The sequence below is a fragment of the Canis lupus genome, chromosome 34 (assembly GCF_011100685.1).
Source record: "Canis lupus familiaris isolate Mischka breed German Shepherd chromosome 34, alternate assembly UU_Cfam_GSD_1.0, whole genome shotgun sequence".
In the NCBI taxonomy this organism is placed as follows: Eukaryota; Metazoa; Chordata; class Mammalia; order Carnivora; family Canidae; genus Canis; species Canis lupus.
Genome location: NC_049255.1, coordinates 34,870,551 through 34,893,798, shown reverse-complemented (window position 1 = coordinate 34,893,798; position 23,248 = coordinate 34,870,551). Strand labels below are relative to the sequence as shown.

At 47.3% G+C, this 23,248-nt stretch overlaps 1 protein-coding gene across 3 annotated transcripts in view; it reads right to left on the bottom strand.

Moving 5' to 3' along the window:
• GPR160 (G protein-coupled receptor 160) overlaps nt 1-22,456 on the bottom strand; it is a 46,317-nt gene extending 23,861 nt beyond the window's left edge. The window contains exon 1 of one of the 3 annotated variants that reach the window (XM_038583866.1): nt 22,340-22,456. The gene's annotated coding sequence lies outside the window, so the exon portion shown is untranslated. Of the gene's footprint in view, nt 1-11,906; nt 12,008-13,826; nt 13,846-22,339 lie in introns of those variants that run through there. The other 2 variants (XM_038583869.1, XM_038583868.1) reach the window with 2 other exon arrangements.
• Between the last annotated feature and the right edge of the window lie 792 nt (nt 22,457-23,248).

Below are 23,248 nucleotides of genomic sequence, written 5' to 3'. Positions count from 1 at the left end.
CCCTGGCTTTTTATTAGTGGTGAATCTACTACCTTTACTAGACGTTGGCTTTTACCTGTGAAATTTTTTCCTTTCATAATTTTCTTTTCCTTATGGCCCTTTCTTCCCACTTAAAGAATTCTGTTTAACATTTCTTGTAAGGCTGGTTTACTGGTGATGAACTCCTTTAACTTTTGTTTGGGAAACTCTCTCCTTCAACTCTGAATGACAACCTTGGTGGAGAGTATTCTATGTTGTAGTTTTTTCCATTCAGCATGTTGAGCATATCATGCCACTCCTTTCTCGCCCACAGTTTCTGCTGAAAACTGAGCTGACAGCCTTACGGTGTTTCCCTGTGTATAACTATTTTCTCTTGTTTTTAAGATGATCTTTATCACTACTTTTTGCCATTTTTTATTATTGTGTGTTTTGGTGTGCCCCTTCTTGGGTTCATCTTGTTAGCGGATTTCTGTCCTTCTTGAACCTGGATATCTTTTTCCTTCCCCAGATTAGAGAGATTTTCAGCTAATATTTTTTCAAATATGTTTTTTGCTCCCTTCTCTCTTCTCCTTCTGGGATCCATAGAAAGTGAATGTTATTATGCGTGATGATGTCACAGAGTTCCCTTAATCTATTCTTGTATTTTATTTTCCTTTTTTTGTTTTGGCCATTCAGCTTGGTTGTTTTCCATTACCCTTCTTCCAGATTTCTGATCCATTCTTCCAAATCCTTTAATTTCCTGCTGATTACTTCTAGAGTGGTTTTTATTCAATTATTGTATTCTTCATCTCTGACTGGTTCTTTTTTATATTTTCTATCTCTTTGTTGAAGTTCTCAGAGTTCATTCATCCATTCTTTCCCCCAAGGCCAGTGAGTATCTTCATGACCATTAATTTAAACTCTGCATCAGGTATATTGCTTATTTGTCTCCATTTCATTTAGCTCTCTTTCTGTGATTTTTGTCTTGTTCTTTCATTTGGGACATATTCCTTTTTTTCTTCATTTTGTCTAACTCTGTATTTGTTTCTATGTATTAGGTAGGTCAGCTGTCTCCTAGTCTTGAAAGTAGTGGCCTTGTGTAGAAAAGGTTCTGTGGTTCCCTATGGCATAATCCCTGCTGGCCACAATACCAGTTCTCCAGGGGTATTCCCTGTGTGGGTCGCATCAGTCCTCCTGCACTGGCTGGGCATGCTAGTGGATGGCGCTGGCCTTTAGCCCACCTGGCTGCAATGACCTGCTTCACCTACTGTGGATACACTGAGCAGAGTTTACTGCCTGTGCTGTTGAGAGGCCCAGCTGCAGCTGTGGTGGGCTCATTGGGTGGGCGGGGCTGGCACTCAGCCTAACTATCTGCAATTAACTGCTGCCATAGCTGCAGGCACACTGCAGGGAAGGGCTTGCTCCCCCAGCCGCTACCTAAGAGGTTTGCCTGCAGGAACTCAGGGTATGCAAGTGTGTGGGATTATTTCCTTTGCCTCCCTAGGACACGAATCCCCTTGGAGTGGTACCTGCAGAGGCAGGTGGGCTGGGAGGGATGAGTCTGCAGGGAACTCTGGACCAGAGCACACAGTGTTAGCAAGGTAGATGGAGAATGTTTGAACTGGCTCCTGCAAGTGTCTGGCTGTCTGGGCTAAGGGAGGGTAAGAAAAATGGCATCCCAGCGCTTCCATTGCAGGAGAAATCTGCAGATTCCTGTCCCTGCAGCACCTAAGACTAATCAATAAATCTCCTTCATGTATACCCCAGGGGCTTTTCAAACTGCAGCTTCTATGCTGTGTCTCCAGAAAGTTATTTAGTGTGCTGGCTCTAGAAGGGCAAGGACTTGGGTTTCTGGGCACCCGCGGACTCTCCCAAAGTTAAGCCTGGGCTGATTTTCAAAGCCAGATGTTAAAGGGACTTATTTTCCCAGAGTGGGTTTCCAGGCCTAGGGTGCCCAGTGCCCCTTGCTCTTCCATGCTTCCTGTTTGTAGTGAGTCACAGTGGGGAGTTTGGTTCTAGACTGCATTTCTACTTATCCAACTCCTTTCAATGTGGCCTTCTATCTCTGACTAGATTGGTTCTGCCAATCTTCAGGATGTTTTCAGAGTCAGTTGCAGAGATGTAATTGTTGCCTCAGTGTGCCTGTGGGATACTTTGATATCTTTTCCCTAGCTGATCTTCAATCTCGAATGATGGCTTAACTAATATTGAATTCTAAGTTGAAATATTAGTCTCTTGTGTTCTAAATTCTATTGCTGATGAGAAATCTGCTGTCAATTTAGCTATAGTTTGGCAGAAATTGCCAGTGGCTCTCAAAATCTATGTCCCCTTCTTTTTCTGAAGCCCAGAGCTGACCTGTATTTCCCAGCTATGGAAACTCCTTTGTAGTTGGGTATGGATGCAAAGGTGATTTCTAGCCAAAGGGATGTAAGCAGATGTACTATTACCCACTTCAGGGCTGAGCTCACCTTCCTGTGGACAACCAGAACAACTCAAAAAAAAAAAAAAAAAAAAAACACACACACACATGGTGAAGGCAGCAGAGCTACCATCAGCTGGGCCCCTGAATATGCACAGCCACCCAATGACCTGAAATACCCACCTACAACTGTGAGCTACCCAATGACCTGAAATATCCACCTACAACAAAGAAACTTGTACTAGATTTGAGCCATTGCATTTTTGGCCTATCTGTACAGCATTTTAGCCCACTGTACTTAATACAATATATGTCTAACTGGTTCTTACTCATTATCTTTCCCCTCCTGCTGAATATGTCCCTACTTCTATTACACAATTTTCATTCACTAGAAGCCTTCACTATACCTTTTGCCTGCTGCCAGCCTCATATAAATATTCTGAACCGGAGCACAGACTTATGAAGTGTGGTACTCTGCATATACTCGTATTATAGTTGTTGATGGCTCAACCACTTTGTGATTCATCCTGGCCCAGGGGGGTTTTCTGCCAGGAACAGGGACAAAGCCAATCATTTAGCAATCTGAACTTTCTACTTATAAAATTAATTGACCTTCATTTGACTTTGTCCAGTTTTTAAGCACCCAATTTATCCAGATTATTTTGACTTGTTTCCAGTATTTCTAGCATACAAATAAAGATATACACAGTGCGTCACTAATCATGGATCAAAAACTGATGAAATAAAACTGGGTCCCAGCCTGACCTCTGGAAGGTTAACTGATAAAAGCTATCCACACCAGCATCATACCCTTTATGATGTCTCTGTATGACGGTCCCACCATCTAATCGTGGTATCATCTGAGCTAAACTATGTTTCCCTGGATTGTTGATGATTACATTTCTCATAATTAAATCAACGGTATGAGAAAGTCAAGATATATGTGCACTGCTTCCTCCAGATCCTTCCAATGTTCTTGAAAAAATTAGGTTATACAGATATGATTCAGTTTTCCATACAGCTACCATTAATTTTTACCCAAAGCCCTAAGTTTGCTTAAACAGAAGTTAATATTCTGGTGATGTATATTTTAACATATTCTTCCCTCACAATATGACTGTGTCTTCTTATTTACTGCATTTACTTCTTATTTACCTCTGCATCACCTTGTTGGGAACTGATAATATAAGTACAATGTTCAGAATTAGGGAAAAAGGAGTTCTATACCTTGTATTAGTTATTATCTTTTTGCTACAAAATTTTAAGATACCAATAAATAGCAATATGCCTGAAATAATTAACAAACCCGGGAAAGCTATTCAAAACAGCAACAGTTCAAGGGTCATAAGGATTAGAGTTGTTGGAAAGGAGGATATATTCGTTTGGGAACTTGTGTTTGCACCACCACCAGAAACGTCCAAATACAGATAGGATGACTGCTTAGCAAACACACTCATACAAGAGGTTTTGTCATCAAAGCACATTTGAACTACAGACTGCTTCCTGGTTGTCACTGATTATCATCAATTTTAGCCTTGCTCTTAAGCAAAGGGAAAGTGATCATACAATGACCTAGGAAGTACCAGTCAGAAATACATACTCAGTAATTCCTGAGACCTTACTCAGAGGTCCCCCACTACTGAATACAGCTCCTGGGATGACTCAACAACTACAGAGATGATGACACTGCTCAAGTTCAGTTTTCTATGGCTTCTAAAACCATGGCTGTTTGTTATTGCTGAGAAAGTGAACCAAGCCAGTTACCTGAGGGAAGCCTGTCCTCAACAGCTCCCAATCTGGGATAGCCTCACCAACCAACCACAGTGGCACCCAAGTCCCGCACCAGCTTACTCTAAGACCATAAACACTTGCCTAATTTGTTTCCACTCCCTCAGGGTTCAGAAAATAGAACATACACATCTCCTTGGATTGATTGTTGTTGTTTTTTAAAGTGTCAACACTAAAGGTGGAAGTTTCAGAGATTAAAACAAGTTTTTTTGGGCAGGTGTATCCCTTAAGACAAATAATTCTACCTAAATACATATACGGTGCTTTTTTAGTTTATATTTTATGGAGGTTATGAGATGCAAAGTGTCTAAATCATGCTCCTGAACCTACATTCCATGAATGATACTAAGATGTTCAAGCATTAAAATTGAGTAATAGTTTTTTTTCCTAATAATTTTTCCTTACTTTGAGGAGAAAGTCCCTATGAAAAAGAAACCTATTTACATTAGCAGAATAAAGGAAAACAAATCATATGATAATATTGAGAGATGCAGAAAAAGTTTTTGACAAAATTCAATATCCAGTCATGATAAAAAAAAAACAAAAAACAAAAAACACCTCTCAGCCCTCTCAGCAAAGTTAGAGTTGTGGGAAATTTCCTCAACTTGAGAAAGAACATCTATCATCTACTTAACTGTGAAAGACTGACCACTTACTTTCCCCTTAAAACTGGGAACAAGGCAAGGATATCTGCTCTGATCACTTCAATCCACCATTTTAGGATATCCTAGCCAGTTCGGTAAGGCAAGGGGGGAAAAAAAGAGCAGAGATTAGAAAGGGAAAGTAAAACTATTTGTAGGTGATGCATATATACAGTTGACCCTTGAACAATAAGGGGTTCTGCGGTGCAGCCCCATTTACATGTAGATTTTTTCAATAAACTTATGGGAAAATTTTTTGGAGATCCGTGACAGTTTGAAAAAAACTCAGACATGAACTGTGTAGCTTAGAAATATGGAAAAAAATTAACAAAAAGGTATGCCACGAGTGCATAAAATATGTGTAGATATATTATACTAGTCTGTTTTAACATTTACTACCATGAAATACACACAAATTTATTATAAAAACGTAAACGTAATCAAAACTTACACAAATACTTACAGGCTGCCCAAGGCACCATTTACAGTCAAGAGAAATGTAAACAGGCGTGAGAGATGCAGTATGAAATCATAACTGCATTAAATTAACTGTTGTATATACTGTACTACTGTAACAATCTCCTAGCCACCTCCTATTTGCAGTCGGCTCAGGTGCTAGGAGCATCTACTTAAAACACCACGTGATGCTGACTTAATCATCTCCGCATAGCACCTTGCACGAAAGGACCCCTATTACAAACCCCGGAACCCCAGTGGTTCAAGCCAAGGCATTAAAGTGACCTGCTTGCCTCCAGACACAATGCCTCCAATTCAGCCTCTACATCAGGGGATCAAGGGACCTCCAGGGCCCGTTACACATGGCACTCTATGGAAAGGATTGCCAATGCTACGGAAGAGAACCCTGGTGGAGAGATCATCAGCAAAGCCTGGAAGGACTGCGCCACTGCAAATGCCATCAAACCTGAAACAAAGTCCTGCTGGAGAAAACGGTGTCCAGATGTAGTGCATGACTTCACAGGACTCACAACGGAACCAATCAGAGAAATCACGAAAGAGACTGTGAATGCAGCAAAAGTAAATAAGTAAATAAAATGCAGGTGGAGGGAAAGGGTTTCAAGACACGAGTTTTTAAGAAATTCAAGAGCTAATGGACACCACGCTAGAGGAATTAACAGGAAATGACTTGAGTACCTCCAAACCTGGGCCAAGATCATAAGAATATGTGGAAGCAGCAGCACCAGAAACCAAACTGCATCTGCCAACCTGCAGGCAATACAGGTTCTGCTTATTTAAGGTTGCTGTTTACTCTTACGATATGGACTCTTTTCTAATACCAGCAGAGAAGCTAAAGCAAATGGTAGGAGGAGGATTGGTACCCTATAGGCACATTTTTTTAGAGAAATGAAAGAGCAAAAAATATCAGACAGAAATCATAATGTATTTCCATAAAGTTACGCCAAGTGCGTCTGCCTCCTGACTCTCCTTCCACGTCCTCTACCTTTGCCACCCTCCTCAGCCTACTCAGTGCAAAGATGAGGAGGATGAAGACCTTTATAATGGTCCCCTTGCACTTAACGAGCAGTAAATAATCATGCTGTACAGTTAATAAGCTTATCTGTTTGTGTGTGTGTGTGTGTGTGTGTGTGTGAGCATCTTTGTGCGAAAGTCTAATAACTGTATGGCAAGAACCACAAGACACATTTTTGCGTCATCATCAACATCATCACCTAAGTATTCACCATGTAAACCATCATGCAACAAGCTTGAGTGGAAGAAGATGACGTCTCCTACATAGGCACAAGCTGAGTGATATTTAATGTAACGTTAATAATGTGTTAATTCTCTGTTTTAATAACTCTGTTTTCAAAGATTAACACTACCACACAGTATGCTCCCCTCTCTCCTAATTGGAGAAACTATGTATCAGCCTATCATCACAGGTAAGGGGTTTTTTTAAAAAATTTAACAATGTTTCCAACACTGCATTACAAATATGACTGTAATAGTATATGCCATAAAAATTTTGAAGATTTTATTTATTTGAGAGAAAGAGAGAGAGTGTGTGTGATTTGGGGTAGGGGACAGAAAGGGAAGGGGAAAGAATCTCAGGCAGACTCCATGCTGAGCACGGAGCCTGACACAGGGCTTGATCTCATGACCCTGAGATCATGTCCTGAGCCAAAACCAAGAGTCAGACACTTAACCAAATGAGCCACCTAGGTGCCCCTGCCACAAAAATATTATAATGATTCATTCATTAGTGTACAGGCTAAGCTACCAAAAGCAATCATATCGTTGCTTCTTTGTTATCAACGCATGAATCATTATACTGGTAAATAAACATGAATTTCTTTTTCACATTATTTTCCATTTTTAACATCTAGTGTTAGCTATATATGTAACAGCCACAGTATTTATACCATATAAGACAATAACTGATGTAGGTACTGACAGACAAATATTCATCTTGTGAGCAAGCAACATCAACTTATGGTATCAATAAATACAGTACAGCACTGTAAATGTATTTTCTTTTATGATTTTCTTAACATTTTCTTTTCTCTAGCTTACTTTATTGTGAGAATACAGTATATAATACATCTATAAAATATGCAGTAACTTTTTATGTTATTGGTAAGGTTTCTGGTCAACAGTAGTTAAGTTTCAGGGAATCAAAAGTTTACTGTGGATTTTGGACTGTGAGGGGAGGCCAGCACCTCTAACCCTTGTATTATTCAAATATATAGAAAATGCTAAGGCATCAACCAAAAACTTACTTGAATTAATATATTAATTAAGGTTTCAGATCAATTTTAAAAATTACATATATACACACATACATATTCAAAAGTTTTAAATATAAAAATACCATTTACAAAAAACTCATAAACAGATACATAGAAACATAACTTTTAAAATATGATCAAAACATCAAATTTAAAAACTATAAAATACTGCTGAGAGAAACTGAAGACCTAAATAAATGGCAAAATATACCATGTCCATGAACAGAAAGAGAAGTATTAAGATAGCAATGCTCCCAGATTGACAGATTCAATGTAGTCCTGACAAAATCCAATTATGCTTTTTTGGTAGAAAAATCAACCAAGCTGATTCTAAAATGTATAAGCAAATACAAAGGACTGGAAGAATCAAAAATTTTGAAAAAGGAACAAAGTTGAAAGATTTACAATGCCTGATTTCCAGACCTATTAACTACAGAACCAAAGACAGTGTGGTACTGACTTAAGAACAAACGGAACAAATTAGAGGGCTCCAAAGGCCCATTAGATTTACAAGAAAATACCAAAGGCAATTCAATGGAAGAAAAGAAGTGTTTTCAATAAATGGTGCTGGACCAACTGGATAAATCTGTGAGAAAAACAAAGGGACCTCAATCCCACTTCATACCATACACACAAGTTAATTCAGGATGGATCACAAGTTTAAGCATAAAAGCTAAGACTAAACCCTCTAGAAGGAAAACAAAGGAGAATATCCTTGCAATTCTGGGGTGGGAAAGAATTCTTAAGCAAAATACAAAAGCACCAACCATAAAAGAAAAAAACTGATACTCAATAAAATTAAACTCTTCTCATAAGAAAACAAAAAGGCAAGAAACGCGCTGGGGAAAATATTCACAATATGTCTATCTAACAAAGCACTTGTGCTCAGACTACCAGACTACATTTATATATATATATATATATATATATATATATATATATCAACATTTTTATATATATATATATATCAAGAATAAAAAGACAAAAAATGTGCAAAATACTTGAAAAGAAAAATGTACAAATGATCAATAGCAAGTGAAAAGGTGCTCAATATCATTAGTCATTGGGAAAAAGCTAATTAGAAACACAATAACATACAATTTCACCTATCAGAATGGCTAGAATTAAAATGACTAATACCAAGTACTGGAAAAAATGCAGGAGTATAAAATGGTGAAATCCCTTGGAAAACAGCGCTGAGCTTAAACATATACCTATCCTATGATTCCGTACTTCCACTCTCAGGTATTTACTCAGGAGAAACTTGTATGTCCGCCAAAGAACTTGTATGACAACATCATGTGCTGGTGAGGATGTGGAGCAACAGAAACGCTGCTAGTGGGAATGCAAAATGGCGCAGCTACTTTGGAAGACAGTTTGGCAGTATTTTACAAAACTAGACATTTTTTTAATTGTATTTTTAAGTCATTAAACCCACTATGGGGCTCAAACTCAACCCAGAGGTCAAGAGTCACATGCTCCACCAACTGAGCCAGCCCAGTGCCCCTAAACAGCTCAGTGTCTGTTCTTACCATACGATCCTGCAAAAGTCGTCCTTGGTATTTACTTACCCATAGGGGTTGAAAACTCATGTCCACACAAAAGGCTGCTTACAAGCGTTTAGAACAGCTTTACTTCTAATTGCCAAAATGTGGAAGCAACCAAGATGTCCCTGGATAAACTATTATTCAGTGCTTTAAAAAGAAAAATGCTATTAAGCCGCAAAAAGACAGGGAGGAAACTTAAATGCATATTACTGAGTGAAACAAGCCAACCTACAAAGGCTACACATTCTATGATTCCAAGTGAATGACATTCTGTAAAAGGCAAAATTAGGGAGATGGTAAAAAGATCAGTGGTTGCCAGGAGATAGAGGGGAGGGAGGAAAGAACAGGGGGTGTACGGAGGATTTTTAGTATCACTTTGTCTAATACTATAACTGTGAATACATGTCTGTGGACTTGTCCAAACCCATAGACTATACACTGCCAAGAGTGAACTGCAATGTATACTGCAGATTTGGGGTAATTATGAATGTATTAATGTAGTTTCAACAACTGCAACAAATATAGCACCCTGGTAGAGATTGCTGATAACAGGGGAGGCTGTGCATGTGTGCAGGTAGGGCGCGTATGGGGAATCTCTTCAGGAAATTGTACCTTCTGCTCGAGTTTGCTGTGAATCTAAAATTGCTCTAAAAGATAAAGTCTACTAAAAAAAAAAAGCCTGTAGATTAGGAAATATTCCTTACATATTAATTAAAAGCACAAACCATAAAAAAAAAAACCTGGGTAGCTTAGACTTCATCAAAATCTAAAACTTTTTCTTTAAAAGGCACCATTAGAAAAATAAGGTAAGTCATAGACTCAGAGAAAATATCTTCAAATCATATATCTGATAAAAAGACTTTTTAAAATAATTTTTTAAAAATCTGATTATTTTCATTAAATATTTTAAAGATTTTATTTATTTATTCATGAGAGACACAGGGAGAGAGGCAGAGACATAGGCAGAGGGAGAAGCAGGCTCCATGCAGGGAGCCCAATGCCAGACTTGATCCTAGGACCCTGGGATCACGACCTGAGGCAAAGGCAGATACTCAACCACTGAGCCACCCAGGTGCCCCTTTATAATTTAAAGATTTAAAATATTTTGAACCTAAGATAACAGTGAGAACCCAATTTTAAAAACGAGCAGATTTAACTAAACTTTTTGCCAAAGAAGATGTCCACAGAATGGTGCTCAACATCATCAGTCATTAGAGAAATGTAAATTAAAACTGCAGAGAGACATCACCACACATTCACTTGAACAGCTATAACCGAAAGAATATCAAATGTTCGCAAGAACATTGGGAAACCAAAAACCCTCTTATATTGTTGGTCAGACTCTAACATTGTACAGCCACTCCTGGGAAAAGTTCGTCAGGTTCTTAAAAGGTTAAATATAAACTTACTGTATGATCCAGTAATCACACTCCTAAGAATTTCCCCAAGAAAAATAAAAACAAAGGTCCACACAAATACCTGTAAATGATCCAAAAGGGCCAAACAACTAGAAACAATTAAAATGTCCATCAACTGGTAAATGAATAAACAAAATACAGTACCTCTGTAAAATTAAATACTATTCAACAATACAAAGGGACAAGCTGCGGATACAAGTGGCAATGTGGATGAACCTCAAAACTATTATGTTAAGTGAAGGAAGCTAGACACAAAAAACTGTATAGTCTAGGATTCCATTTGTAGGAAATATCCAGAAAAGGCAAAAGACAGCGAGTAGATTAATGGCTGTCTTGGCTGTAAGCTGACATGAGGAAATTTGGGGGGGGGGGGGGGAGGACAGAAATTGGAACGTGGTGATGGGTGTAAAAGTCTATAAAAATAAAACTGTACATTTATGATGGATGGATTTTAGGGCATGTAAATTACACCTCAATAAAACTTTTTTTTCAAACTTGTACGAGAATGCTTATAACAGCTTTATTCATCATAATAGCCTCAAACTGGAAACAACCCCAATGGTCTTCCAAAAGAGAAGAGATAAATTGTGGTATATTAAAAAATGGAGTATTAGTTATTAATAAAAAACCGAGCTACTGAAACACATGACACGCATGAATCTCCAAAACATGTTGACAAGAAGCCAGTTTTGTTCTATTGTATACTGCAGTCCATTATAAAAGAACATACTGCATATTACATGTTCATTTATACGAAGTTCAAGAACAGGCAAAGCTCACTTATGGTGCTAGAAATCAGGACAGCAATTGCCTTTGGGGTAGGGAGACTGCGAAGGGGCAAAGAGAGCTTTCTGGAGCATGAAAATGTTCTATATCCTTTTTTTTTTTTTTTTTTTTTTTTTTTTTTAGAGAAAGAGCACGAGCTGCAGGGCCGTGTAGAGGGAAAGAAAGGGAATCCTCAAGCAGACTCCCTGCTGAGTGCTGGGCTCTACCCCAGGACCCCGAGATCATGACCCGAGCTGAAATCAAGAATTGAATGTTTAACCAACTGAGCGCCCTAAAATGTTCTGTACCTTGACAAGGATGTTGTTTGTCTGGGTGCATACACACGGATCAAAGCTTTACAAAAATTAAGATCCGTGCATTTTACTGTATGCACCTGGATGGATTTTCAAATGATTAAAAATGCCCTCCGAAATTCCATGCAAACCTTATTGCTCGGCAAACTCTGAATCAATCAATCAATCAATCTCACTTATTTCCAGAAGGCACGGTACATGTCTATTTGGAAATTGTAACATGTCAAGCGGTTGATGAGTGGCTAATGATTTAATACTCATTTTTAAATGTTTTAACTGTATCATGTCAAACACATATATTCAACTTACGTGTGTTACGGAACAGAATCAGACTCATGTATTCTTTGTACGTTCACTGGCTCCTTCGCTCCAAAAATATTTATGGGGGGCTCAAAATATTCTCTAGGCATCTAAGTTCAAACGGAAACTCAATTAAAAATACAATACTGAGGGTTCACTTCCCCTTTAGGTGGGACTCAAGTGCACCTTTCAGAGAATCCTGTTTGCTTCCCGTGAGCCTCCTCGTCTGGTCACGGGAAGAGACGGTGTCCGGCCCCCTCACCGTCCCAGCCTCAGGAAGCAGAGCCAAGGCCGCCGCCAGCCCAGTCAGCAGGTTCAGAACTAGTAGACGGGGCGCCGTCTGGGGCCTCCCGGAGCTACAGGTGCATCCAGCCCCCCCACCCCGGAGATGGCCCCGAAGGGGCTGCCTGGACAGTGGCTCCTCAACTCAGGCCTCGGGCCAGGGGGAAGGGATGCCAGCACCACAGGAAGCCACCCCCCTTCCAGTAGCTTCTCTTCCACTCCCCCGGCCCCTCCGAGGAGTCTCTACCTTGGAGTCTGCTCTAAGCCAGGCCTGGAGCCGTGAGGATGAATGAGGCACGACCCCTGCTCCCCAGAGCCTGTCCACGCCGCGTGGGCCGGGGCCCAGGAGGCCGGGGTACGTCCTATGCTCCTGGCACATTTTCAAGGGTGTTTATGATGTTTGGGGCCCTTGATCCCAAACCTGCACTCCAGGAGGTTAGCAGAGCAGCGCCTTTGCTACAGACTCCCAGGGCCCAGGGAACATTCTCCTGCACACACACCCCCCCCCCCCCCCCCCCGCCCCAAAGAATCCAAACAACTGAGATGCCCCACGACAGCGAAGTGGTCAAACGAGTTATGAAGGTCACACCATCCGCTGCCTTGAAAGACAAGCTTTGCAGGAAGAGTGTCGGAAAATGCTGACAGCATAAGGTTAAAGGGCAGCGCAGGGCTTCTCGGGGGGCATCGGCGGACTTCCCCCCGTTTCCCCAAGATCCTGTGACCCCAGAATCACGCTACTGCGGGGAATGAGCTCTCGTCCTCACCTGGAGTGCGACCCCAGGACCGGCTGGGAAGGGAAAACGCGTGTGGCCACAGAGGGCCGGGGTGATCCGCGCCAGGCCCCTGACGAGGAAGGCTGGGGCCTTACAGACCTGAATGTGCGTCTGGTTAAAAAGTGGATTCTGGGGGTGCCTGGTGGCTCAGTGGTTGACTGTCTGCCCTTGGCTCGGGTCATGACCCCAGGGTCCTGGGATCGAGTCCCACGTTGGGCTCCCTGCATGAGGCCTGCTTCTCCCTCTGCCTGTGTCTCTGCCTCTGTGTCTCTCACGAGTAAATAAATAAGATCTTAACTAACTAAATAAAGGATTCTGATTCGATGTCTGGCGTGGCCTGAGATTCTGGATTTCTGGCTCCCAGGTGACACCCAGGCGGCCGGTCCACACAGGCCACACACGGAGAAGCAAAGCTGGGGATGTACACATCCTGCGGGACAGCCAAGCTGCACTAACGGTGACTTTCTGGCTGGTCACAGGATGGGTGCATTTACTTCTTACACCCCCACTATGGTCACCAGATCCTTTGCAACGAAAATGTATTGCTTTTATAATCAGAAAGAAAACTTCCTACTATTCAAAGCCTGGGACTTGGTGATTATTCTTACAGGAGTCCATCCCAAATATAATGTGATGGAATCAAAAGATAAAAACATGGTCTCTGCTCAACAGCACTTCTAACACCGAATGTGAGGTTTTCCACACCAAGCAGTTCTGCCTCTGCCCAGAGTGAGCGCAGACCCCACAGGGGAAGGGCTCAGCCCCACAAGAAGGCTGCTTCCCACTCCAGAGGCCAGCCACAAGTCCAGACTGTCACTTCCATTTCTATCAAGCTGAAAATTGGGGCTTCCCACGATGCCCTCCTCAGGCTTACCAGTTTATCAGAACGCAGGGCAGCACTTTACTATGACTGGTTCATCATAAAGGCTATGATTCAGGAACAACCAAGCAGAGCAGGGGCGGGGGGGTGTGAAGTAGGAGGAGAGGGCGCAGAGCTTCACCCTCCAAGCACCTTGATGTGTTCACGAACCCGGAGCTCTCCAAACCCCATGGCACAGGCAGGACTGATTAAATAATTGGCCATTAATGATTAAGTCAATCTGCAGCCCCTCAGTTGGGGGGAGAGAGGGGCTGAAAGCTCCACCCCACCCCTCTAATCACAGTGTAGGCTCCTCCGGCAAGCAGCCCCCATCCTGCAAGGGTCACCTCATTAGCATAAACTCCTGAATAATCCAAAGAGGCTTATTCTGAATAACAAGACACTCCTCTGGCCAGGAGCTCTGTACCAGAACCAGGGATGACAACCAAGTGTATTTATTTCCTATTATATCACAGAATCAAAGGTTTACATACGTGCAACTTAGAATGATTTACAATAGCAAGAACTAAGCAACCACCTAGTTCTCTACTATTAAAAGAATGGCTTAAAAAAGGGCTGAAATAGCATGTAATTACTACACATATTTGTAATGATAGGAAAAAATGCAATAAATTTTAAAGTTTAATCACAGTATGAGAACTTTGTTAAGATGCTAATGTAAAATGAATTATAAGTTTATAAAATATTAAAATTGTTATTATTTTTTAAAGATTTTATTTACTTGAGAGAGAGTGAGAGAGCAAGCACCAGGCAAGGGAGAAGCAGACTCCTCGCTGAGCAGGGAACCTGCCAAACGCCGGGCTGGGTCCCGGGACTCCAGGATCCTGACCTGAGCCGAAGGCAGACGTTTAAAGGACTGAGCCACCCAGGCGCCTCCAAGTTAAATTTTTTTTTTAATTTTTATTTATTTATGATAGTCACAGAGAGAGAGAGAGAGGCAGAGACACAGGCAGAGGAAGAAGCAGGCTCCATGCACCGGGAGCCCGATGTGGGATTCGATCCCGGGTCTCCAGGATTGCGCCCTGGGCCAAAGGCAGGCGCCAAACCGCTGTGCCACCCAGGGATCCCTAAAATTTTTTTTAAAAAAAGCAAAATGCAACAAAACTGGCAAGAAATATGCCAAACTGCTCATGTCTTTGGATCCTTGAAGAGTGGGGGGATTTTTTTTCCTTTCACCCTTCCGGGATAAAATGGAAAGGAAGGAGCTCAAATGTGATTAGGATAAACAGATGCGGGGCACTTGGGGGGCTCACTGGCTGAGCGTCTGCCTTTGGCTCAGGTTCTGACCCCGGGGTCCCGGGATCGAGTCCTGCATCGGGCTCCCAGTGTGGAGCCTGCTTCTCCCTCTGCCTGTGTCTCTGCGTCTCTCTGTGTGTCTCTCTTTATCAAAAACAAACAAACAAAAAAAACAGATGCAAGGGTACCCGTGGCAGGTGGAGGAGGCAGTGGAGAGGAGCCGTCCCAGGGCTGGTGCCCCGGAGCAGGCTGCGGGGTGCGGCTGTAAGAGAGCCTGCTGGAAACCCTGGCTGGTTGGAGGGGAGAGAAGTGGGAGAAGGAGAAAGACGGCAGGCTTAGAGCGCAGGCTGCACCCCGTACTGAAGCTACGAGGCTGGATTCGGGGGGCTGGGGGCGGCCGACAGCCCACCACCCTCCTCCCTGACCCCCAGCTGACAACAGGGGCCACCTCTGCCTCGGATGGCTCGAGGCGCCCGGCTGCTCCTCCGCTCGGCCTCCCTGGACACAGCAGGTGCTTTCTGCTTCCTGGGGCCACCCTAACCACCAGTGTCTCCCTTTCCCTCCCGGCGTCGGGCTCCTCAAGGGCCTAAGGATACGCGCTCACCTTGACCTTCCCTAATAACGGCGTCGCTGTTATGCTGTATGTTGGCAAATCAGACTCCAATAAAAAATATGAATGAATGAATGAATGAATGAATGAATGAATGAATAAATAAATAAATAAATAAATAAATAAATAAATAAATAACGCCCACTGCTATGTTCCCACTTCTGGGCTCGTTTCTGGCCCGATCCTCGCTTTGCTGTCGTACCTCCCCGATAGGCAACAAGGGGCCGCAGGGACGAATGCGAGGAAAGCTGCACCACGGCCCGTGATCCCACCAGACCACTCGCGGCCGCTGCACGACCGGTGCAGGAGTTGGCAGCAGCTTCGTCGCTTCTCCGGGGTGAAGGGTAAACCCGCCAGCGAACCTGCCCCATGGCTTCGCCGCTGGCACGGGGCAAAGCTGGACACGGGGCTGCACAGTCCTGGTCTGCCACCAGCCCCCCAGAGGCCTCCCGGTCCCCCCATCCCGTGCTGACATCGCCCGTGCTTCCACCGCGGGATGCCGTCCGCATCCACACGCCAGGAGATTCCATCCCTTGCCCCGGGTCAGGGTAGAGTCTAGTCCCCCAACAACGGGGCCAAAGCTCGGGGTTCAGGGCCAGGAGCCCGGGCCTCCCGCTTCACCGATTCCAAAGCTGCAGCTGCACCAAACACCCCGCTACAGCACTTGTCGTGGAGAACGTTTCTCTAAGGCCACGGGGCTGCTCAAGAACAGAGTGGTCAGAGCTGCAAACAGCTCTGGGGGAAAATCTTGCAAATACGGGCAAAGGTGAAAGGGGTAGGGCTCTAGCAACGGCAGCGACAGCCAACACAAGGTGGATCCTTACCCCATAACTCAGGACGGGCCAGGGGACCTGCACGGCCCTACAGGATGGCGAGGATTATTACCTCTGTTTTACACAGGAGAAAACTGAGGCTCAGAGTGGTTAAAAAAAAAAAAAAAAGGTGAAGGACACACAGGAAGCAGAAGAACCAGAAATAAATCCAGCGACCTGGTGACAGCACACAGGCAGGATGGCTCCGCCTCACCTGTCAGGTGTGGCCCTTAACCAATCAGCCCGCCTTCCCTCGCCACCTGTCCGCTGAACCAGGGACTAAGAAGCGCCTCTGAGGGAGCACGCACCTGTAAGCCGGGATCTGAGTTCTGTTAAGGGATCCAATCAACTGGCTCTTCTAGCATTTCCCAAATACCTGAGTCTCTAAATGCGTGTCTTTCAACTAAACAAGGCGTTCGGCTTGCAGCCCTGCTTTGTTCTCTCCTCCCACCCAGAGGTAGGTACATGCTACACGGACAGTGACAAAGGCCTCATGACCACCCGACGCTTCCTCAAAACTACTCCTCGAGGTTCCACTTGGGGTCTCTTCTCTTCCTCTCTGACACCCCCACCCCCGAGATCTATGAACACTCAGACTTGGGGGGAAGGCCATAAAGATCAACACAGAAGCTTCAACTGTAATAAAACTCCTGATAAACACAGGGGCGAGGACATCTACTCTGTGACCCTTAGCTCAAAGGTTCAAGATGAGGATTAGGCCGTCCTTCAACCTGTATCACAGAAATTTCGAAAGGGCTGGGCCGTGGGCACCTCTCATTCCTCATTCTGCAGAGCGCTCAGACGGGGCGGCACCTAGGCGGTGGGAGCAGCAGCAGACCTTCGCCGGCTGCAGACAGGTGCACACGGACGCAGGGTGGGGAGCACCCCCGCAGGTCCTCAGCACCCTGGGCAGCTACGGCGAGCCAGTGCACCAGCTCAGGGATCCAGGTGCGTCCCAGGCTGTTTAGAGACAGAGGGCTTCTTGGTGCCCCATCCCCATGGGGCCTCCTGGGGACTCCCAAGGTGCACAAGACCCATATTCCCCACTCACAGAGAGTTCATGGTTGGGGTATCGGGGACATTGCTCTTCTCCACCGTGGCTTGCCCACCACGCGGCACCCGGTCGTGTTGTACAGCAGGGGTGGGACACTAGAGCTCTGTGCGACAGGCACAGCAGGCAGAGTGTGGGGAAAGGATGACACACCTGGTGTTCTTCTGACACGGAAACCCTGCAGAGAAAGCAGGACTCTTCATTCCCGCAGGTGAACATGTGCATTTCCCCACTGTGCGTGGGACGAGAGCCTCTCGACCTGTTTTTGTTTATCCCTTTTTGGACAGACGGATACCCAGAAAGACTGCTGACTGCAGGAGAAGACGACAACGCCAGGGTGCTGGGGCCGGACCCCGAGGGTGGCGGCCACTTCAGGGAGGAGCGGACACGGCGGGAACCAGGGAGCACTCCTCTGCTCCAGGAACGCCTGTGGGAATCCCCCGGCACAGACTCGCTGAATCTCCCAGTTTTCAACACTGGTTCAGTGTGAACCCTCGGCTGGCCTGAGGAAACATCTGCTGGGTGAATACGGCCCCTGCCCCCAGTCTGTACCCAAGGCAGATGACAGAGGTCAGAAGACAGCTTGCCCGGACTGACTCACCCGCTCTTGGGTGTGCCCAGCTCAGCATGGAGGCTGGAGAACCGTGGAGTCACCGCGATCCAACAGATTTGAGTCTGATCCCGGCTCACCTCCGACTACCTGCAAGGCCTCAAGTGAACTATTACCCAACCTCCCGTACCTCCACGTCCGTCTGCAAGATGGGCTGATAATACCCAACACTGAGAAATTTGTGAGGCTTCAAAATGTGTGTGTGTGTGTGTGTGTGTGTGTGTGAAGACGACCATGAACTCTTCCTAAATGTCAAATTTCCTTCCCCCATAGCTCTTAAAAAAAATAAATAAACAAAAAACCCCCAAAAAACCAACTTGGCCAACTCTCAGCTTCTTTAGATGTCACGGTTCTCCTCTGTTACAAACAAGAATAACCCTCCAGCCCTGCTGCTCTAAGCGCACTGGATGGGATGAAGTGGTGCAGATGGAAGCAGGTGCTTACAAATTAGAGAAGTATGATCGACCTGAACGCCAACACCCTTTCCTCCCATTTCGAGGCCCAGGATGCACTAATTTGCTTTCCTAAAGTGTTTCTACCCCTTCCATAGCGCGATGCGGGGAGAAGATGGAATCGCGGTTGTGGTGATTCTCAGCAATCAACTCCCCAGGGTCCGACAGTCCCCCCACCCTCACAGAGGCCAGGAAACATTAGGTCACCGCCTGGTCACTTAGAGGCCCAGCAGGTTTGTTTTCTCTCTCCATGCTCTCCTCTTAGAGAACTGAGGTAGAACATAAAGTCACTTACCAGCTGCATCTTTCTCTTACCCACACAAAAAACCTGGAGCCACAGGCCAAACAACTACACTTAAGTATCATCGAGAATTCGCTATGACATTTTCCAACTGAAAAAGGATTTTTGTCAGTTCTCTCATTTCCCCACACCCTGTGACCAAACTGGGACATGCTTTGGCATTTCCTCAACTGACTTAAAGCATCTTTACAACTCCTTTTAGACTAACCATCCCAGCCAGGGCTGGGCTGACGGGCCAACCTAGCACTTTGACTTTCAACAATTACAGTATCATTTACTTAGTTTTTCTCTTAAAAGCAAAGAGGCATCAGGGACGCCTGGGTGGCTCAGTGTTTGAGCATCTGCCTTCGGCTCAGGGCGTGATCCCAGTTTCTGGGATCTTGCATCAGGCTCACCAGGAGGAGTCTGCTTCTCCCTCTGCCTGTGTCTCTGCCTCTCTCTCTATATCTCTCATGATTAAATAAAATCTTTAAGGAAAAAAAAAAAAAGAAAAAAGCAAAGAGGCATTAAAATCAATTCCACTGCAGCTACTAAGAAATGTAGGTTTATCTTATGCCTTCTCCTACCCCAGACTTGAATGGCCCCTTTATGCAATCACATTTCCAAATTACTAATCAAGCATGACAGGATGAGTAGGAATTGTATGATGAATCTACAGTGAAAAAAATGAGCAAGTTGGATAAATATACAGATATTACTTCCCACGTCCCTCTTCTTCAAAGCAAGGTTCTTGGAAAGCAAAAAGAACAGTGCAGAATGTTTTAGGAGTCAATATTTCACTAAATATTTACACGTCTTGATGCCGGAGGCAAACACGGTGAAAAGGGCAATACAAATATAAGATTTCTTTCAGGCAATAAGTACATCTCCATTCACCCCATGATTTGTTTTTATAATATACACTTTTTATTTATGTATACCATGTTTCCAGAAGTATACACAAAACTTAAATGGGTAAGTTGTATGTTTACTACTCTGACCTGCTTTTTTTTTTAAATGTTTTTATTTATTTATTCATGACAGACACAGGCAGGGACAGAGGCAGAGGGAGAAGCAGGCTCCCTGCAGGGAACCCCATGCCAGACTCGATCCCGGGACCCCAGGATCACTACCTGAGCCAAAGGCAGATACTCAACCACTGAGCCACCCAGGCGTCCCTCTAAGTTCTGTTTTTTGATGAGCATAACTTAGAAAGGATTTGGGCAGTTCTAAAAATTTGCTAACACATTTTACACAACCTGTCTGTTGGGACACAACTCAATTCCCAGCTTACTAATACCCTTTGTATAAAAAAAAGCTGACCCAGCATCCACCTGCATCAACTTGATCCCCTCAGCTCAGTCATGCTCAGCAACACCCGGTGCCTTCGTAGCAAAAATAAAAAAAAAAAAAAAAAAAAAGCAGCAGCAGCACCGCAGGAGGGAAAAAAGAAAAAAAGACTTTACACCCGATTTACAAAGAGTGAGGGTGTGCACAAGGCCTTGAATCCAGAAACACTAGCAGTGCCTTCCAACTCTACCTTCTGCAAAACAAAACAAAACAAAACAACAACAAAAAAAGTGGTGATGTTACTTTTAAAGGAAAATGCTAAACATACCAAAGCAGAGACACTTGTGTAAGGAATTCCACAGCCCAGCCTTCATCCCGCTTCAACCAATAACAACTCACAGCCCCCGTCCTCGGAGCTCATCGCTCACTTTTGCCCCTGCAGCCCTCTCCCCAAACTGGATTATTTGGAAGCAAATCCTGCCCCTATATTTCAACTTCAGTATGTATTTCCAAAAGATAAAGGTTTTTTAAAACCAACAACAAAACAAAACCGTAACACCGGTACCAAAAATAGCTAAGCAAACCTAATATCCTTCAGACGACCAACTAGCCGGCCCAATCCCCTTTTATCGGCTCAATTTTTCATGGACTTTCCTCCCTTCAAGTCAGGACCTAACCAAGCTGGCGCCCTGCAGCGCCGCATCACCGGGGCTGACACCCGCAGGTCCCCTCCCGGCCGCTGGCGCTCGGCCGCACCCGCCTCCACCTGCGTCCACCGGCCTCGCCCGCCGCCACCTGCCGGGGCCACCCGCCCAGGTGAGAAAGCGGAGCCTCGGCCCACGAGTGGCGGGGCGCAGGCCCAGGGGCGGCCGCCGGGAGGCGGGGACCCCCGAAGCCCGGGCCCGGCGCCAGCGCCCCGGGGTCCCGGTCCCGACGCCGAGGGCCCCCAGCGCGCGTCCCTGTACAGACCCAGCCCCCCCCCGCCCCGCCCCGGTGCCGGGAGCACGGGCAGGACACACACCATTTCCGAGACATCCCCTATTTTATACTGTTTGGAACCCACGTCCACCGGAAACACGGGGCGCGAGTGTCTGGCCAGCCCGGGGGGGCCCCCCGCTTCCATCCCCGGACCCCAAACCCCGCACAGACCGCCGCCGCGAAGGCCCCGTGCTAACCCGCAAGCCCGGGCTCAGCGGGGGAGGGGGCTCAGCTCCGGGGAGGGGGGGCTCAGCTGGGGAGAGGGCTCAGCTGGGGGAGCTCAGCTCCGGGGGGGCTCAGCTCGGGGGGCGGCTCAGTTCGGGGGGTTCAGCTGGGGGGAGCTCAGGTCGGGGGAGGGCTCAGCTGGGGGGGCTCAGCTCCGGGGGGGCTCAGCTGGGGGGGCTCAGTTCGGGGGGTTCAGCTTGGGGGAGCTCAGGTCGGGGAAGGGCTCAGCTGGGGGGGCTCAGCTCCGGGGGAGCTCAGCTCCGGGGGGGGCTTAGCTCCGGTGGGGGGGCTCAGCTGGGGGGGCTCAGCTCCGGGGGGGCTCAGCTGGGGGCGCTCAGCTCGGGGGTGGCTCAGTTGGGGGAGCTCAGCTGGGGGGCTCAGCTGGGGAGTGCTCAGCTCGGGGGTCGGAGGCTCAGCTGGGGGGCTCAGCTCCGGGGGGAGCTCAGCTGGGGGGCTCAGCTGGGGGGTGCTCAGCTCGGGGGTCGGGGGCTCAGCTGGGGGGCTCAGCTCCGGGGGGAGCTCAGCTGGGGGGCTCAGCTGGGGGGTGCTCAGCTCGGGGGTCGGAGGCTCAGCTGGGGGGCTCAGCTCCGGGGGGAGCTCAGCTGGGGGGCTCAGCTGGGGGGTGCTCAGCTCGGGGGTCGGAGGCTCAGCTGAGGGAGCTCAGCTCCGGGGGGGAGCTCAGCTGGGGGGCTCAGCTGGGGGGTGCTCAGCTCGGGGGTCGGAGGCTCAGCTGGGGGGGCTCAGCTCCGGGGGGTGTCTCAGCTCTCCGCCAGCGCCCCCCCCGCCCCGCGATCCCGTCGGTGCCGGAGAAACGCCAGCGTCCGAAGCCCTGGAAGAGAAATTCGCCCGCCCTCGCCGACGCGCAGGGGTCCCGCGGGCCAGGGGCGGGCGGCGCGGGGCCGGTGCCGGTGCCCCCCGCCCCGGGCCCGCGCGCAGCGGCGAACCGCCGGCCCCCGCACTCACCCCGCGCGTCGCGGCTCCCGGCTCGCGCTCCGCGTCCCCGGCGCCCCGGGCGGCCGCCCCGACACCTGCTGCGCGCGGCCCCAGGTGGCCGCCGGGAGGGGGAGCCCCGCGCGCCCGCCGGCTCCGCCCCGAGCGCTCCCCGGAGGAGGAGCGGCAGCGGCGGGCGCGGCCCCGGGGACCCCGCGGCGACCCCGCGGCGGCCGGGCCGGCTCGGACCAGGAAGTGCGGGCGCCCGAGCCCGGCGGCCGTGGACGCGCACGCCCCGTCGCGACCCCGGCGGGAGGCCTGCTGCACGGCGCCGCCTGCCGGGGGGGCGGGAGCGAGCGAGCGAGCGAGCGAGCGCGCGGTCCGCGGGGGCCGCCCCCGCCCGGGGAGACCCCCGGAGCTGCCGCGGGGCGGGGGTGCGGGGCGGCAGGGGCCGCTAGGACGCCGCCTTGGTACCAAAATCTGCAGATAGCCCGGGTGCAGGTAGCGCAGGCCTGTTGCATCGCCTTCCTTTTTTCCAACAACGTGCTACGATGTTGTGTTTGTTCAGAAAGTGTTTGCTTGGGACGCCTGGTGCTCAGCCGCGGAGCGTCTGCCTGCGGCTCAGGGCGGGACCCCGGGGTCCCGGGATCGAGTCCCGCATCGGGCTCCCCGCCTGGAGCCTGCTTCTCCCTCTGCCCGTGTCTCTCTGCCTCTGTCTGTGTGTCTCTCGTGAATAAATAAATAAAATCTAAAAAGAAAAAGAGTGTTCGCTGGACGCCTACAACTCGTGGGCGTTTAAACACGTGGAACGTGGTCCGGGGCCGGGCCTGGGCGCGCTGCCGAGGGCGGGGGCGGGGGGCGCTGCCAGGAAGGACCCAGGCCCCCGTGGGAGGGCTGCGTGGGGCTGTGCCACCCCAACAACGCGTGTTGTGAGTGACGGTT